Raw genomic sequence first — 19626 nt, forward strand, 5'->3', positions numbered from 1 at the left:
CAGTTAAGTTTGACATTGTTTCCAGAGGCTCAAATGTTGTGACTGTACTTCGAAAACCGCACTCTATAGAATCCCGTAGTGGCCCTTGCCTCCTGTAAGAGACACATATGAAAGGTATCAATAAAGTTACCCCATTCCACACTATTTCATTTGGCCTTCAGACCTCTTATATTCCAACATATTTTCATTCAACTTGTTATTATACTCTATTACCCTAAGTACTGGGGTTACTAAGGATAGCCCCCTCATCAGTAATCACATTTGGGTTGATATGCGAGCCTTCATCCTCCAAATTAGAGTGCGAATTTTGTGGTGACTATCTCTCCTCCTGTCAAACCCCCCCTCTGGATTCAACTCTCACAAGATTTTTATCAGAAAAATCCCCTCGAGCAATTTCTGGCTGGTGAGCCGAGGGCCTATTGTTGCTTCTAGTTTGTGTACTGCTCTTTTCTGGTTGTTTAAACTTACACTGGATATTGGCTCCATTAGAGGGTAAGGTGTGCTGATCCAAATTCACCAATCCAGCCCCAAATTTATCATCAGCTAGCTCGAGGATAATATAAACATAATCATCATTGTAATGACATCACCACAAAGTTAAAATATCTGATCCAACAATTGATCAGCAGGGTCTAACCTGCCTGATCCACTGTGTGACTTTATTGATCAGAGTTTCACTGATGTCTCTAGCTCTGGTTGATATTTAAGGATATTTACCATATGTATTGTACTGCCGGTACTTCTTTGTGATTTCTTGAGTACCATTTGAGTAAGATTTCTCATATTGTTAGTATCCATCTCTGGGTTTTGCCTTCCAGAATAAGTATTTCTTGGTTCCTACCCACTTCGTTTATCAAATATATGTGATTGTGACTTTTCGTTCCCATGGTTGAGCCTCAAGTCAGGTAATGTAGGTGGGTTAAACATTTGTAAGTCTACATTAGCCTGAGTGGGAACACTTGAGTTGACCTCTGTATTCCTTATCCGTGAAGAATAATTTCTTGTAGGTAATAACATCTGATCCTCTCAATGTTGCATATGTAACCCTTGGTCACCCTGTTGTAATATGATGTTTCCATCTATCTTTCTACCAGCAACATCCATCTTATATACAGCTGGTCCCTTCTCAGATCTCTGACAACCTGCTTCATCACCTCTTTTTACTGCAATACTTTAACTTTTTCTACAAGCATTCCAATCTGTACTCTCATTAGAGATACTTCATTCACCAGTTGCTTAATTGTATCCTTTAGTTGATTTGATTCATTCTGGCAAATACAGCCAGCACATACTTTATAACCAATGATCCCAATCAAATCCCTTTGTTGAACAGGGCTACATACATTACCATTCTCATTCCTCATTGATAGTAATGGACTATATCGATTTGAACATTCAATCTCAGGAGCAATTACCACTCCGGATGCATTGCCACCTATATCACTTGCTGGAACATTATTTAGCAAAACTGGATAAAGTAAGGAGGGCCTGACTCTCGTGCCCTCTATTTATATAGGGTCCACACCAGTGCTTCATTTGAGCTAGTGGTTTCCCTTGCTTCACACCAGCACTTAATTGTTAACACCGGCACTTGACAGTCTGCCACAACGGGACGCGGTGTGGCTGATTTAGAAATGACCGCAAGAAACAAGAACAGTTGATGAATAATCCAATCTACATAAAATATGACTATTACGCGCCGACCAAGCCATTCTTATATCTTTGGGGGGTCGGAAATAGTCTGAATTGCTTGTAGGAGTGAGATGATTAGTAGTTGTGTTGTTGTTACTATCATTGGCAGTGCTGGGAGAGGCAATGTGTGGTGCAAGCTGCAGTGGCCTCCAGACTAGAGCCCTGGCACTTATTTATGTAAGAATTAAATACTACCACAACCACTCAGGGATGTGAAACAGCTGGTGCTGGCAATGATTTCCTTATATCAGAAATTTTCTTTAAAAAAATAAATATATATATATATATATATATATATATATATATATATATATATATATATATATATATATATATATATATATATATATATATATATGTATGCTACTTTTGGGCTCAACTCAACGGTTAGACAGGTTCCCTTTATTCAATTGTGTTTCCACCTACTCTATGAGATTGTCAATATCATCCATCATACAATTATTAGCTGTATTTGGGACAGCTTTCCTGGCAGTCTTAACCACCCCCTGAGGACCTTTTCCCAATGTAATAGGGAGTGTTAACAAGCCAGCACCATGCATCGATAGTTCAAGTCAACTAACAGTTCAGCTAAGTAGTACAGAGCAGCAGGGCTTTAAGTGGGCTGGGTCTCATGGGGTCTGAGCACCGGCAGTTTTTTAAAGAGGGCCTCGAAATGGGTCTCTATCGGGCTCTGTTTTGAGCCCTGGCACAGGCGGTCCGTTTTTTTCCGGACTGCTTGCAGCAGTTTGCTGACACTGCAGTCCGGAAAAAAGTGCCAGGGTGCAAAACAGGCCGATAGAGACCCGTTTCCAGACAGCAGGCACATCCATGTGCACTGCCCACACTGCTCACTTGTCACTAGTGGAGAAGTTACAGCATGACGTCATGCCAGGTGAGTGTTGTGGGGGAAGGGAAATCCTTTAAAGAGTAATTTTCTTTCTGGATGTCCCTTCTCTTTCTGAAACGCAAGAGCAGCAACATTGTGGTAGATTCACCAGGGCATAATTGGAAGCTTTTTCAATACTATATCTAACAAGCCATAGTTGCAGCTTATTTATCTTATGCAACTAATAACCATTGACAAAGTCAATAGACCTTACTTGTTGTAGGTATGATGTTACTTGTTTTATCACATATCTGAATGCAATGACAGAAACAGCAAAATACAAGTGGGGCTGCACACTATGCTAAACACAGATGTTTGTGTGTTTTAAAGCCACACCCCTAATAACACTGGCCACGCCCCTTTGAGAGACCCCCCATTTTTTTAATCTCATTTAAAGTCCTGCAGAGCAGTACATTTCAGAGGTATGGTCGCCCAATGCCTCTTCCTGTCTCGGACGGGCTAAGATGGGACCATCTTGGCCTCGTCTTCGCCCTGGTGCACGCTCTGACCCATCCCGTGCTGCAGGATGACTCTGGTGCTTATGAGTGTTTTAGGGCTTGTGGCACCTCAGCTCCCCTGTGCTGGCTGGGGACAAAGTCCCACCCAAGCTCCAGGGACAGCAATGCAGTGTGCGTGCAAAAGGAAACCATTGTCTGCAGGACCCATGGTGCAAGATGACTCTGACGCTTCAGAGCGCATCAGGGCTTGTGGCCGCTCCTCTCCCCTGTGCAGGCTGGGGAGGGAGGGGGGAGTCCCATCCCATCTCCAGGGACAGCAATGCGGCGGGCAGGCAAAAGTAAACTGCCGTCTACAGGACCACTTTGTGTCACAGCTTCTGTGCAATAATATCTGTACAGTCTTTCTTGTTCCTCAAGTTTCAATCTTCAAAATGAATATGTCTGATTCTCAACACCATGCTCAGTCTCCAATGGTAACCTAGACATGAAATCAGGGTGAACTGATTTTTCCTGGAAAATACTCTGATATTTAAAAACCTGGAGTTTGCCCACTAATCTGTCTAATCTCACTGCAGAGCTTGTACTTCTCAAGGAGACAACATGTTTACCAATGGCTTGAGGACTCTCCTAAAATACATTTTGACCACCAAAGAAACATCCTGTATTGTTCAGAGGCCAAAGGACATGGAAACAGTTCTCAAATGATTATTGAACACTGTATAAAGGACATTCTTAATGTCCCTAAACAATAAGGCACTACTGTATGGAAACAGGCTTTTTGCAAGTTTACTCCCACTTTATGCCCCAATTTTGACTACTAGGTACTGGCGAAATGCCCTGAAACCTGCTAGTCAGGACTGAGTGCATGTGCTCTGACCCTTAAAATGGTGTATGTTTAATTGGCCTATACCCAATTGACATCACCTAACTTACCTGTAAGTTCCTAGTTTATGATACCAAGGGTACCCAAGACCTGTAAATTAGAGTGTCACCTCATGACCTGCAGCACTTGTTGTGCCACCCTGAGTGGGTAAGGGAAACCATGGCTCCCAGTCTACCACGACAGACTGGAAATGCAGTTTTAAACTGCTAATTTTACCTTGCCGTTTATGGTAATGGTAATGCCCAGTCTTTCCATTTTAATACATGTAAGTCACCCCTAAGGTACACCTGTCAAGCCCGAAGGCAGGGTGCTGTATATTAAAAGGTTGAACATGTACTTTTACATATTCCATTAATACAAAACCCTAAATCGTCATTTTACTGTGGAAATGTTAGTAGTGCCATCGACAAGTAGAGTCTGACATCTCAGCCCTGCTAACTTCTGAATGGGAATACTAAAGTACGTACTGTAAGGTATCAAAAGAATCAGTGCATTAAATCCAATTTAATGATTTTATCAAATTTAATGTCAATGGTGGCCAAAGTGCAACTTTAGAAGTTGCTACTTTGGTTGCTACCAGATTTACAGTGTCCATTTGTGGTTGCACACAAGGACTGTCTTCACAGACAGTCTTCTGCACAACTAGAGAGATTTGTGAATGACTCACAGGTAAGATAATAATAGGGCCCTGCCACTGGAGGAGGTGGTACCTCCTACAGGTAGAAAGCCACACAGAGTGTTGGCCTAAAAGAAAAGTTACAAATGGAAAGCCACCTTTGAAGGGCAAGTATCTAGCACACGTGGAGGGGGCAACCCTATTTTGTAGGTAGACAGGTTTGCAGCAAGGTCAGAGTTGGAAAACCAGATGGAAAACGTTTTTCTGTGGGCGTGTAGCCCACAGGTTGCCACACTCCACGAGTGGACTACCAAGCTTTTGAGACCAAGAGAGGAGTTCTGGTATGGTAAAAGTGGGCAAAATTGAGAATTCTGGGACGGCTATATGCCACACTTCACCGGAAGTGGTTATCAGGAGGGCAGGAACCTAGTAGCCCATTGGCTACTGACCACATCCGATCCTGAGGGACTTTTCTGGGCATAAAAAGGAACCCCCGGCACCACCCAGAACTCAGATCTCGATTAACTGGAGAAGAGAACCAAAGGAGCACCCCCTGTTGTACCAAAGACCCAGCAAAGAGAGGCTGCACTGATGTTGACTGCACCTGCTGAACCTTGTGGCTTGCAAAGGAGAAGGGACTGTACCTACTGTATCCTGCTCATGGAGAAATTGTCTCCTGAGCCCAGCAGAAGCAAGACTTCAAAGGTCAGTAGGCTGACCTGTTTGAAGTACAGTGCCACAGCAGCTGAGGAAGTTGGTTGCCTAGATCATTGCATCACCACCACTCACCACTGTACAGCAACTGAGATCAGGACCCACTACTCAAATTTGCACCCAAGTTTGCTAGACCTGGGAGAGTCATCGGAGTGCAGCTTGGTCACCCACAAGATGAATTACTGCCAAGGAAAGTGTTTGCTGTAAGCGCAAAACCAGGTGACTGGTAGTCCAGGTGTGACTAGACTTCTACCAGGACTTCAAGAACTTTGAGGGACATCAAACCATGTGGCCAGTACCACCTCACCCCAATGGTGGACCAAGGAGTAGCTGCAGAAAGACCTTCGATGACCACATCATATTCACAGCATCCTTGAGCAACCCCAGCATTCTGCATCCCTTGCATCAGGACCTCTTCCACAGAAACCTATAAAAAGAGGATAAAAGTACCTGGAACTGACTAAAGACTGTTTCTCTTACCAACATAACTGTGTCTGAGGAGCTTGCTGGTCCCCCTGACTGGCTCCATGCTTGGGTTAATCCCCTAAAGTAACTGTAACTGACCACAATACAATTAGCCAAAGATTTTGCTGAAAATTTTCAGTGTCAAATTTGTTTAGTTTTACCAAATGCTTGTTTGCGATTAAGAAAAAGTGTATATTTCCTGTACTTTGTAAATTCTGTATCTCTGGAACCCTGTGGTGGATCTTTTTCATTTTGGTGTCTAAAAATACATAAAAATATAATCTATTTTTATAATATGGTTTTGGATTTCTTGAATGTCTCACATTTCTTCTTCAATTGTTTTGGTGATGTTTAAATGCTTAACACTTGATCTTTTGTGAAAGCCTAACTGCTCAGAGCCACAGCTACCCAGGGTTGAGCTAAGGGTTTCACAAACAAAACCTACTCGTCCGAAAGGGGTTGGTACCAAACTGTACAATACACTCCATTGCCTCACAACTATCCAGTCATCACTGCCTTCGTATTGATTCAAAAAAGCACCAATGCCACAATTTCTCATTTCAAACTCTATTATGCAGTCCTTCTCAACAACAAAATATTTCAAATATGAGGTATGATCAAAAGGATCCTTCAATTGTTTTTTAAACAGCAGTCTGATCTTGTCCCCAATAAACTTGCCCTTTTTTTAGAAGATTGTGAAATAGTTCTACTTTTTTGTATAACCATCCTCACATTTCATAGAGAACTCTTGTTACTTCAAGAAAAGAAACAAATTGTTCCTTTGTCTGTAGATCAAGTCCTTGAATGATGGCCATAACATGTTTACTCTTTGACTCGATTCCATCACTTATGATTAAATATCCCAATTACTTTACCTCTGAACACTTAACTTTAGATTTGTCAAATATTAGGGTGTCTTTTAGGAATCCTACTACCCTCGACACCCGTTTCAAGTGTTTCCTTCATTAAGCATTGAAAAACTAGGGTTGCACTAGCCATTCCAAAAGCCATTTTGCAGCATTGAAATAAGTTAATTAGAGTTACAAATACAGTAAAATGTATGGATTCTTCATCCAGAATTACTTAATGATATACGCTCACTAAGTCCAGGATTGAAAAGAGGTAGCTCTAGCTAATGTTGAGACCATTCCATGTAGGTTAGATAGAGGATAACACTCTACCCATATTGTGCCATTTAAACTGTGCAAATCTAAGCAAAGTCTTAGGTCCTCTGAGCCTCTGCTAATGATATTTGAGATGAAGATTCAAAAGCCTCTCTATTTTTTGGTTGTTTAATATTTCCTTAAACTTACGCCTATGTATGAGTGACTTGTTCCGTACATGACTGGAATAGTATTTTCCTTCATAACAGTGGTTACATCCTTTGAATTTTTCAAATGTCTTACTGAAAACCCTCTGAAATTATTTCTTGAGCCTTTGTATGTATTGCTCCAAATCATCCTTGTTCATTTTTTATTGTCTATGTATTTAATGGAAACTTTGTTAAAAACGTCCTTATCGTCATTTATAATGTAAACTGGGGGGGGGGGTCAGCTCTATGATCTAACTTAATCCCCATTACCTTCTGAAGGGACAAACGAGGTATTGATTCTCCCTTTCCATTAATTTTACCTTTAGTACACCTCCCACAAAAGTTGAGTGCGGCCCTAGTCAGTGATAACCTACAAGGTCACACTTATGTCCTATATATTTCATGGGTGTACGTCTGTGGAATAAAATTTCTTGTTTCTCCACAATTTGTCTACTACATCTTTATCTAAGATGGCGTACCAGCCATAGATGTCCACCATTACTAAAACCTCCTTGCCATCTATTGTAATCATGCAAGTAGGGGGATCCTTCTTTTTGGTACCTTCTCTGCCAACACTGAGCACTACATTAGGATTCAAACACAGTGTGTCATCCTCCATTTTCCTCAGATTCCAAATTTACCATTTTGGTACCAGAAATTTTGTAAACTTTACCAAAACGTTTTCTTGTCTTGTACCAGTTATAGGTTTACTTAAAAAATAGGCAAAATCTAAAATTACTGAAACGATTTTGGCAGACTACACAGAAAATATTGATGTACATTCTTCATTTTAATTCTTAGAACCCTTTTTACCGATTCACGTCCTAATTTCTAAATGAGCATATTAAATTCAAGATTAGGATTCCCTATTATTTATTGTATGAAGCACTTCGGCTGCTGTATACCTTTGGCAAATTTGACTTTGGCTTTGAGAGAGCGATCAATCTGAGCCAACTCAGGGGAAACATCTTAAACAACGACTCCGGAACAACGAGTTCCAGAGTCACGCAAGCCAAACAACGACCTGCCTGATCAACGACTTAGCCTTAACCATCCATGTGCGTCGTTAAGGCTAAGTCAGGCTAGTGTTCGGGATGGGTGGATTTCAGAGAAGCGTCTGACAGGAACAGGACAGGTAAGAGGGGTCCGGGGTGGGGGGGTTCATGTTAGTTTTAGGGTGGAAGGTGGGGGGGTTATGGGGTAGTTCGGGTTAGTTTTTAGGGGGTGGGGTTTTGGGGTAGTTTTTAAGAGGAGGGAGGAGTCTGGGTTAGAAGGCCGTTTACCATACATTCATGGTAAAGGAATGCATAGTAAAAACAACTGTGGTTGAGACGTGGTCGTACTAGAGAACGCGTTGTTTAGGTAGTCATTGTTGAGGAACTTGTTGTTCCAACATACAACCACTCACTGAATCATCTTATTGTTAATCTTGATAATGTTCTGGTTTCGCAGCACTTGGTCTTAATTTATATGTTTAGAAAAGCATATGGCTGTCTGCTAGTGAACCTAAAGCTGCAAAAAGTCTTCTATTAATATGTCATCACCTTGTTTATTTTAAGAAAATATATAATTTCCTTGCCTGTGTTTAACTTCTTACCAAACCATAAGCCCTTTACTTGGTCACATATTCAAATGCAATTATTTCTACTTGATTTATCGGTGGTGTGAAAGTCTTAACCTGTTTCAGACAATAACCCCAAAACAATGGGGCTTATTTACAAGCCCCTTGCACCGCCAGTGCGTCACTTTTAATATGGGAAAAAGTGAAGTACCCGCGGTGCAAGGGGCTTGTAAATACGCCACGTCTTTTAAGTGTTCCTATATTAGTGACCCTTCCACTCGTTTGACATATGTCAGAAAATACTTTCTATGATACCCCCAGTCCATAGGATGTTCACTAGTGTTTGTACATAGGGCGATGGAGTACTAATTTGGGAGGAAAGTTGTGAAATTAGATATTCTCAGGTTCCTTGAATGAAGACCCGGTGGAAGTATAGCTGTACATGAACTACCATAGGAATAAACAGAAGGGACTACTGGGTTACTGTAACGATCTGAGGATGGAAGGAGGAGGTTAGTTAAATTCCTAATGCTAGATCTACCCTTTCTACTCGATCCTTTTTAACTTATATCTCCGACCTCTGGTTGAATTGATAAAGTCATTCGGCATATCTGTCATCAATTATGCCGATGACACTCAGTTGATCTTTTCATTTGAAGGATCAGAGATAATATCGAGGGACACTTTCCACCGTTGTATGTCGGCTACAGCAGCCTGGCTGCGAGTCAACTCACTCCAATTTAATGGATCAAAAACTGAGGTGCTCCACTGTTCTTCAGACCGTCTTCCACGCGTACTACCGGATGAGTTCTGGCCGACTTCCATCCCGGGTTCGGTGGAAGCTGCAAAATCGGCTCGCAATTTAGGAGTTCTGTTTGAACCCAATTTGCAGCTCGATGCATCTGTAAATAGGACGACAGCGACATGTATGGGTCTGCTTCGCGCCCTACGTAAAATTCTGCCAATCCTTCCCCGAGGAGCCAGAGCCGAGGTAGTGCGTAGTTCCATCCTCAGTAGGTTAGACTACTGCAACGCACTACTTCTGGGAGCTCCCAAGACCTTGATCTTAAAGTTGCAAAGGATTCAGAATATGGCCGCTAAACTGGCTTTGTCTCGACCACGGTCCGCCTCTTCATCAAAAGCTCTAGCTGACCTTCACTGGCTACCGGTCCAGCAGAGGATTGCTTTTAAAGCTCTCTGTCTTGTGTTTAGGGCTCTGCACGGACTAGGACCGATACCACTTCAAAATCTTTTTTCCTGGTATCAAGCAGCCAGACCTTTAAGATCCTCCTCTGCGTTCCTGGTGAGGATTCCCAGGATAAACAGAGTGAGGATGGGCGGCCGCGCTTTTAGTTTTACTGCCGCCACATTATGGAATACTTTGCCTCTGGCTTTGAGAAGTAGCCATGATTTGCTCACGTTTAAGAGACATCTTAAAACCCATCTGTTTCCTAGAGTAATGTAGCCTATTTTTGTTGATTGGATATGGTCTCAGCGCCAGGATACCCTTCTGGGTGACAGCCGCGCTTAACAAGCATTAAATACATACATACATACATACTCTGGAAGTATCCTGTAACCAGGAAGTGAGGTAACCCTGTAAGCCGGCACATGGTTAGTGATTTAGTGTTTGAGTATTCGCAGTTTCCATTACCCAGCTTTCCAAAGTCTCCACCCAGCTTAAACTATGCCGGATCCCTTGCCTCAGCTCAAAGTACCACCCCAACGAATCCCCCCTCACCCTCCTGCCCCTACACTCCTTTCCTACGCCTGCAAAAATAATCTTGATCAAGTTTTAAGGGAAACTGCATTTAGAACCAATTTATCTATCAGGCAGTATAGGCAAAGACTGGCGGTTCCCAAGATCATTTGGATGTCATACTCCTTCCAAGCAATCAGGTACTGTAGTTGACCTCAATGTGTCAGTGAATCTACAATGGTCACTCTATCAAAACTGGAGGTGTGGTACTGCCTGTGTCAGTGATTGAGTCCTTAACCCAAGAAATGTGAAACAGAGGTGAATGTGATGAGAATGTGAATGAGAAGGAAGAGACAAATGAACAGCTGAAGTGCCCACCATCCCTATTATAGACGTCAGACCCACAAAGAGAGGTGTAAACTTGGGATATGACTCAGGATTGTCAGATGTTCAGTGGACAACCACACACGATCTCCCTCTTTGTAGACTAGCGCGTTTCTCCTATGGCGAGCAGCAAAACGTTATGTTGTGCTTTTACTTGGAGCAGGTGTTGGTGAGCTACCCTCAAAATGATATAAGCTTTTTGTAGTATTAAATGGGTGACAAAGGAAACTTTAAAGTTAAGACCTTGGCTGGCCACATTTGTGGATGAAATTCATAGAAACAATAGAGAGTCAGTCAACCAAGTAAAGCTAGCAAGGAGTTGTTATATATAAACTCTGCCATAGCAAACCAGCAGTTCCAAACACATTGTTGTGTGGACTGATTTAACCGCTCCATTTCATTTATCCATTTTTCTCGGGGGAGAGGGGTAGCTGGTGGATTTGAAACATTCAACCTAAATCTTTTCATCAGTCCCTTTCAGAAAAGATCTGTGAACTGTGTTCCTCTGTCCATATCTATGATTGCTGGTGGGCCATGTAAATGAAAAATGTGTTTAAAAAATATTACAGTGCATTCTCCAGCAGTCAATAGTTTAAATAGAATGAAATGCCTCATCTTTGTGAAAAAATCAAACCCTAACAGTAATACTGACTCCATTGGACAGAGGCCTCTGTATGATAAACTCCACTGACATCATAGAGCAGGGGCGTAGCATGACCAGAAGGGCTAGGGGGTGAGTGAGCTTCAGAGTTTCCAACAATCACACAGGCATGTCATGTGAAACAATATATGTGAAGCAGCACATGAGGGGGGCTTAAGGAAGGGCAAGTGGAAAGGGAAAGGAGTGTGGATTGTTAAGGGGTACTTAAAACACAATATTCTGCAAAATAGCCATGTTTAAGACATTCAGTACGGGAGAGAGAGAGAATTTTGGGGGGGGGCGTAACACCCCCAAACACCACCCTTGAAGCTACGCCCCTGAGATAGAGGTTGCAGTAACCCAGCTACTGGTGATGAAAGCTTTTGGCTTGCAAACATATAGGTATCTCTTGAACTCAGGAACTGACATTTTTAGAGGAGGCCACCAATGTATTGGCTGACCAGTTCAAGTATTTTTCTTTTTCCTAAATGTCCTGTTACAGGAGTTAATGGAAGAAAAGTGGTGCATTAATAGCCACTACAAATTGGCCAATCTGAGGACTCATTGTACTTCTTTCCCTGTTCAGAGAACAGGACAGTCCAGTACGACTTTAACTTTAGTGACGTCAATGCTGATGCCTTGTCTGGAGAATTCAAAGACCACAATTATATTGTATGTAGCTCAAATAGAATTTTCTCAAATTTAGTATATAATGCTGTTTAGTTCTCTGTTATTAATACATGGTCTGTACTCACATTCACTTTAACACCAGAAAATATGGAGCAGCAGCGGCTGAAGTAGAGTACTTAATGTATTCTTTCTCAAAGTTTTAGTTTAGGTATAGACATAAGATTTCATCTTCCTTAACAATTAAAAGTTATATTCTTCCAACAGGAATGGGTTCCTCTGGCATAAACTCGATGACACATGAGTAGTTTAATTGTGGAGGAAGGGAATCTGCAACTTTTTTACTGAAACTCCCTTAAACATTGTAAGACTCTAGAACAAAATTGTCTTCTCCTATTTGCATCTCTGGTTTTCCAGTAGGTTTTTTTCCCATTAAAACAGCATTACGACTGAGTCTTCTCCTTGTGTGGAGGTTGAAAACATTGTACCAAACAGTATGTCAGTGAAACCTAAGGAACAGACTTTTCCAGTCAATGTGGGGTAATGATGTCAAAGTATGTCATTTCAAAGATGAAGGTAAATGCCACGATATTAATGTGAATAGAGTTGCAACAGGAAGAACCAGGTCTTAAGAAAGATGAAATGAAAATGCCATCTTAGACAAAATAAAAGGGTATAAAAGGGTTGGATCTTGAAACCACTTGATTCTCACATTTGTTTTACAAAAGATTGATGAGAAAGAAAAGCACTAACTTCCACCAGTTTACAACCTGAGGAAATCACTACTGGGAAAATCCTTTATGTTAAGCAACTTCAAATGAACAGAAATAAGATGTTCAAAAAGGACTCTCCTGTAATGTAGTAAGCACCAGAGCCCAGGAAGAAACAGGTGTATGTAGATCCAGCCTTCTCAAGCAAAACCTAATCAAGAGCTGGGCTGGGAAGGTATCAACATTTAGAAATGCAACAACCTCTAATGAAAAGTCATTTAATTGTAATTAAGTAATAATTTATGTTCATTAATTGGTATTTATAATTATATTATTGTTAATAAATTATTAATTGGTAATTAATTTTTATTATTTGGTATTTCATTTTTATGAATTGATTAATTGATAATTATGTTATGTGTACTATTTTATTGTTGGAGTGTGTTGTATGTTTATAGGGGAATAGTGTTGGAAGTAATTGAACTCTAATTAAGTAATTTATAAATTTATTGTTGGGTATTGATTATTCATTTGCATTATTTTAAATTATAATCTTTGGGTCATGCAAATGTATTTATTGTTTTTAGAATTAATTGGTAATTAAATATGGTTACATATTATTTATTAATATTTGAAATTAATATAATAGTCAGTCATTATTAATTGGTAATTAATGTTTAATAATTATTATTTTTTGGTAGAAAAATTATCTAATTGTTCACTATTTGTTAATTGGTAATTACTTTTTAAATAATTAATATGTTTTTGTAATTACAAATAGTTTATTGTTTAATATTTAATATTTGTTCATTATTATTGATTAATTATTGTTAATTTATTGTTAATTAGTTATTCATTGGTAATTATGTTTGTCATAATTATTTATTGGTATTTGTAGATAGTTTAGAGTTATTTAATAATTAATTCATTAATTAATTTAAAAAAATTCTTTTATTAATAAGTTATTTTTGACTTCTACGCTATCCAACACTTTCCCTACTGTTCCACTCTCTGGAGTTGGAATAGTAATTTTTACCCCTATGCTATCCAACACTTCCCCTAGTGTTGCACTCTCTGGAGTTGGAATAGTAATTTTTACCCCTACGCTATCCAACACTTTCCCTACTGTTGCACTCTCTGGAGTTGGAATAGTAATTTTTACCCCTACGCTATCCAACACTTTCCCTACTGTTGCACTCTCTGGAGTTGGAATAGTAATTTTTACCCCTACGCTATCCAACACTTTACCTACTGTTGGTTTTTTTGGGATTTGGAATAGTAGTTTTATTCCCTCTGATATTTAATATTGTTTGTATTATTTTAGCTAATGTCGTATATAATTAATTAAAAAAATATTAAAAGTAGATTTGATGTTGTTAATTTGTTATACATAATTTTCAGTTTTTATTTATGTTATTGTTTTATGTGTATAGATGTATTAGTGATTTATAATATTTTTAAATAATTGATAATGTATTAAAGTAACAATTAAAACTGATTATTAAGTGAGTATATAAATTATATATTATCTGTATGTTTAGTTCATGTTTTATTAAATTATATATATTACTTATTAATTTTAAATATTATAAAATATGTTTAACTATGTTTATTTTATTTATAAGTATTATTTTTTTTATTTTACTTTTGTTTAACTAAAAAAAATGATATTTTATAAAATGATATTTTTTACATCGATATTTTTTTGTTGATATTTTTGTACTTACCATGTTGTAGATAGGATGTCGATATTCTTGACATCAATATTCTTGCTTCGATATTTTTGTAGGTCGATTTTTTGACCTTCTATATTTTGTCAGTGATCCTCCACAAAGTACAATCCTACTATGTGGCCACAATTCAATTGTTTGGCTCTCTGATACAGTGACGGCTCCTCCACTACGGTGGAGGAGCCCTGCACCACTGATGCTGTGCAGCAGTAAAAGGAAGGGAAAAGAAAATGATAATAACCCAATGACATAATTGTATTCTTTCCTACTGCAGCAGCATGAGAGTGGGATGGGTGTGCTCGGCTGACAGAGCAAAGGAGGAGTGGTGGGCACATGATGCTTTGACAGGCCCTCTTGGGCAAGTCAAACAGTCATGTGCACTTTAGCATGTTCTCCATGCAGGCTGCATTACAGCATGCATGGAGAACATGCATAGGCATCCAGTCCCCGTCTGAGCTCCAAACCATGGTGCTCAGACCAATCCCAATGCTGCATTGCAGCCTTGTGATTGGTTTTAGGGAGCCAATCACAATGCAGCTTTGCAGCATTCTGATTGGCTCAGGAGAACCTGCCAGCTTCCTGTTCGGCAGAGGAGAGACGACATAAGACAAAGTGGCGAGGAGGTGCGTGCATTTTTTTTTTTTACAATTATACCTCCTTACCCCCTCACCCCCTCACCCCTCCGCCCCACCATCCCAGATCTGTGCTGACTGCCACTGCTCTGATCTGGATGCACAAACTCTCTTATGGAACCAGAACACTGGGGATACAGAATATAGAAAATAGTTGCAGAACAACTCCTGTTCCTCTTTGTCGCCCTTGTTGTCAGTGGAGTAGCGGGGGGGGGGGGCGGTCTGCCCCAAGCGGAACTTTTTGGGAGACAGCGGAGAGCTCAAGGGAATATTTCTTCATTTTTTATTTTATTTTCCCTAGTTGTCGTCTGTTACTCCCCACCCCGATCTTACCTGCACATTGGTCATAAAGCTCTAGCTACGCCACTGCTCGATCCTGCTCATCGACAATGCCCCAAAACGACGGAAGTTGAAATTGACTTTATTCATTACTCCAATTCTTCAGCAGGAGCAATAAGCACTACAGCCCTCAGCATGCACCGTACACCAACAATCTTCCCCACTATTCCAATCCAAAAGTTTCCAACAAAACGCACCATAACACTCTCCACTGCACCATTCCACAGAACTCGAGCTACCAATTTTTCCACTCAAGTTTTCTCATTACTGTTTTTTTAAACTTTTTTTTAACCTTTTCTTAACCTAAGCACTTCAAGGGCACCCACAAAAAGCAAGCTTTGTCTGAAAAACATGGATACTGAATAGGAAGTTAATAATCTGATGATGATGTAAAACCAGAGAAATCTATGTCATCCCAAGTGGAAGGTAGCGTGTTGTATAATGTATATATATTTGAATCATTTGAAGATATGATAGGAAGCAATATGCATAAAACTTTGTAAAATCATTAAAACAGATCTTTTTTAAACACGAAACTTTGTCTAGTTTAGTTTTTTTTTTGTCTACTGGTCCAACAATCAAAAATGGATCCACTAGACAAAATGGCGGAGAAAAGACTCTTGCACTTTAAATACGAAAATGTAAAATAAATGAACTAAAGTGACCTGCAATTTTTCTCTGGCACTACTGCATCAGAGAGGCAAGAGGGCCCTTAATATCCAATCTAAGTGACAGACACGCGCCCTCGTTTCTTATTTAAATTGATGAGGCGATGAAAGAAAGAAAGCCGCCCTTAAAGACAGTGACAGCCCTGATGCATCACTTCTGTTGAGGCTCACAGAGCGCCAGTTAGTTGACAGCAAGCAAATGACTAACGATTATCCGATCAGAACAGAAAATATCCTATAGCTTTCTTGATGCCTGGTTGTTTATCAGAGGAATCTCAAGTCACAACAAGAGACCATGAGAAGTCTGAGGTACAGGTTTTAGCCACAAGACCTTCTGTATCAAGGGAGCAGCGCATCAGTACTAGGACTGTAAGATGGTACATGTGGAAACTTTAATGAAAAAACACTGTTCCCAATTCACAACGGTAAATCTAGGTGCATATTTTCCCCAAATTTAGATTCTCCACTTAAATACAATTCATCTAACTAGATTTACGGCTAGTAGTAGGAAGAGGTGTGGCGCCGCGGCCAGGGCGACTGACGCTTGAATCTGGGGATCACGGTTCGATCCCCGGCTCCGGCGGCAGGTTAGCCCAGCACCATGTGACTCTGGGCAATAGCTTGCTTAATCTTCCCGACGGCGCCTAGAGACCCTTACGGGTGATTGTGCGCTTTACAAATGTGGATTATTATTATTATTATTACGTGTCCCCACTACATAACATGATCGGGTGGGAAAACATACAGCTCAAGTTATAACCGTGATGCTACTACAAGTAACTATGCATGTATATTTTAGATGTAAATCTACCAAAATTTGTCCAACACACCACCCATTGGGATGTGGCCAGTGCTGTGGTGAACTACCTGATATATATTACTATTGTCAGCCCATTAGTGCAGCTTATACCCTATCTTCTAATGGCAGATGTTGTGGAGGCTGACATCTGCTATGGGTGTGGATTGTGTCATTCTTTGTGTGTGAGTGAGTGTGTTTTCTCACATGCATGTTATGATGTGTCTTTGTATGGAGAGGGTGATGTGAGATGATAATTCTAGCAGCAATTTTACATATTTGTAATTTCTATGTATTTGAATCTGTTATACTTACACTTATGGAACAGTGGCGGCTGGTGACATTTAAAAGTGGTAGGGCGTAAAAGTTGATAATGAGTGTTAAGTAGCGAGCGAAACCATGACACACTATTAAACTATTCCCTGTTAACTAATTGCTTGATATTCTAATAACCAGTTCTGCAGGACTTTGCATATTCTGTGAGACACTATTAGCAAGATTTCTTAAACACAGTTACCCAGTTTCTTGAGACACTTAGTTTTGCTTGTAACCAGTTCAATTAGAATCTATTAACCAGTTAATTGAGTCACCATTAATCAATTTCTTGAGGCACTATTAAACAGTTTCTAGAGAATCACTATTAAGAAGTAGTAACTATTAACCAGTTCCCTGAGACACTATGAACTAAATTCAGGAGGTACAATTAACCAGCAGAATGAGACATTAACCAGTTCAGTGAGACACTTTTAACTGCTTTCCTACGAATGTATCAAACATCACTATGACAATTAAACGGAAGTTCATCTCCTCCATAGTAGTTCCTATAGGTCTTGCAGTCACACGTGTTTTGCCAGCTGAGCAGTACGACCAGCCTGGGCAGGGATGTCATTTTAAAAACTTGCATACCCATAGTGCACCTGCGATGCAATTGATGTAAAGCAGGTTTTTTCCTACGTCCACATTTTCTTTTTCTTTAAAGAATCTTAATTTATTTTGATAGGAAAGTACCACAAGCATAATACCCACAGTTTTTACTTTGATGTAGACACTCTTAGTAAGGAATTGTTTGAAAATTACTTCATTGGAACCATAGAGATTAGTATGGCCCCTACGCAAGGATGACACCAAATTCGTGAACGTTTTTCAATATTTATCATCAATTAATTATCACTGTATGACTGAGCTGCATAACGGCCGTCCAATATAATTACGTCCTTCTTTTGACACGAAAAGAGGAGCTATAACTTTCCTTTTAAAATATTTGTTTATGGTATTGTGACACTTGCACAGACGAGATATAACATAAGAATATAACTAGAGTAGTTATTTCATGACTGATACCGAATGCTTTTTTTAAATTGAACAAATAGTTTTGGTCGACAGTGTCACCAAGGTGAAATGTATTTTCATATTCCCATCTGTGTGTTTTTCGGTACTACTATTGACTGACTCAGGATGTTTTCAAAGGCGGGAGGTTGGAGATGTTCTGCTGATCTGCTGATTGCGCTGCCCTGGGGTGAATGTGTGCCATGTTCAGTGTTTGTGCGCGCCTGGTGTCCACAGAGGCCCACGTGTGATTCCTACCCATGGTTTTATTACATCGTCACTTTGCAGCTCTTTCTGATAATACAAGTAACACGAGACAGCTATCGGCTGCCACGCTACAGGAAGGCGCGCAATGTGCTCTGAAGAGACAGAGACAGAGATGGGGTAAACACCACGAGACACGGGCATAGGATGGCCACTGCCGAAAGTAAAAAACACAGGCTGTGCACGCGGCGCAACAGAGGTTAGAGAGAGAAGAAAAGGCACAACGTGCTGCTCGAGTCTTGGCGCTGACTCTATCACTTAACCTGATGCCTGAAAATAGCGGAACTCTCCAATCTAGCCAGGGGGCTCGTGTAATAGCAGTTAAGGTGAACATAGGTGCCATCCTGTATTCTTTTGGGCCTGTGTTGCATCGAAGAAGATGACATAGGTTACATATGAACACACCGCTATATGTTTTTGCAGACACATTTTGATAGAGCTACACAGCGCACACAAACGAAATATGCATTGTGATAGGACCCATAATCTTCTGTGTACGGAGACAAACATACATATGTACATCTGCAGAGAATGCAGGCGTGCGAGAACATGCAGTTGTTAGACCCGTACACACGTCATAACAGCTGCAGGACACACGGTCTGATACAGACGTGCAGAGGGGGCTTACGCGGGCTGTTTTACTGTATGAAGGCCCCCTCTGCACTCCATACCATAGCTACAGTGCAGGGATGATGGAACGTGATCTGTATAGATGGCCTTAATGTATAAATGATATGACCATTTTGTCTCTTAATTTTACATTAATTGTATTTACTTAATTCGTTTACATCTGTATAGTGTGAAGTACATGAGTGTATGCAATGTTAGGGTTATATGGCCATTAATTTTCGTTTATTAATGTTTATTTTTTAGATGTCGAACTTTGTGCTAGTTATGTTATTCCCTGCCTCAGAAGAGTTACATATGATTCCCTTACAGTTCCTATGAGTGTATGTAATCACAAACAGCATGCAGTTCCATTTGAGATGGAGAAAAAGAAGCAACAGTTCGGCAGGGGATTGAGCAAGTAGATCCAGAGGGATCTGATTGCTCTAAAGCAAGAAACCTCTCACACCCAGATGGTGTCATGCTTCATCATCGGGCGGATCCTCATTGAGCCGGTGCTGCAATACCCAACGGGTCCCTCGATGGGGCTCTTTGCCAGAGGTCTTTTAAAATAGACACCGTAGTGATGTATAGGTGCTCTATGTTTAGACTGGCGTG

General features: G+C 40.3%; 1 pseudogene; it reads left to right on the forward strand.

Moving 5' to 3' along the window:
• The first annotated feature begins 17872 nt into the window (after window positions 1-17872).
• On the forward strand, window positions 17873-17966 carry LOC144780611 (U6 spliceosomal RNA; annotated as a pseudogene).
• The last annotated feature ends 1660 nt before the right edge of the window (window positions 17967-19626 follow it).

The sequence above is a fragment of the Lissotriton helveticus genome, chromosome 1_1, assembly GCF_964261635.1.
Source record: "Lissotriton helveticus chromosome 1_1, aLisHel1.1, whole genome shotgun sequence".
In the NCBI taxonomy this organism is placed as follows: domain Eukaryota; kingdom Metazoa; phylum Chordata; class Amphibia; order Caudata; family Salamandridae; genus Lissotriton; species Lissotriton helveticus.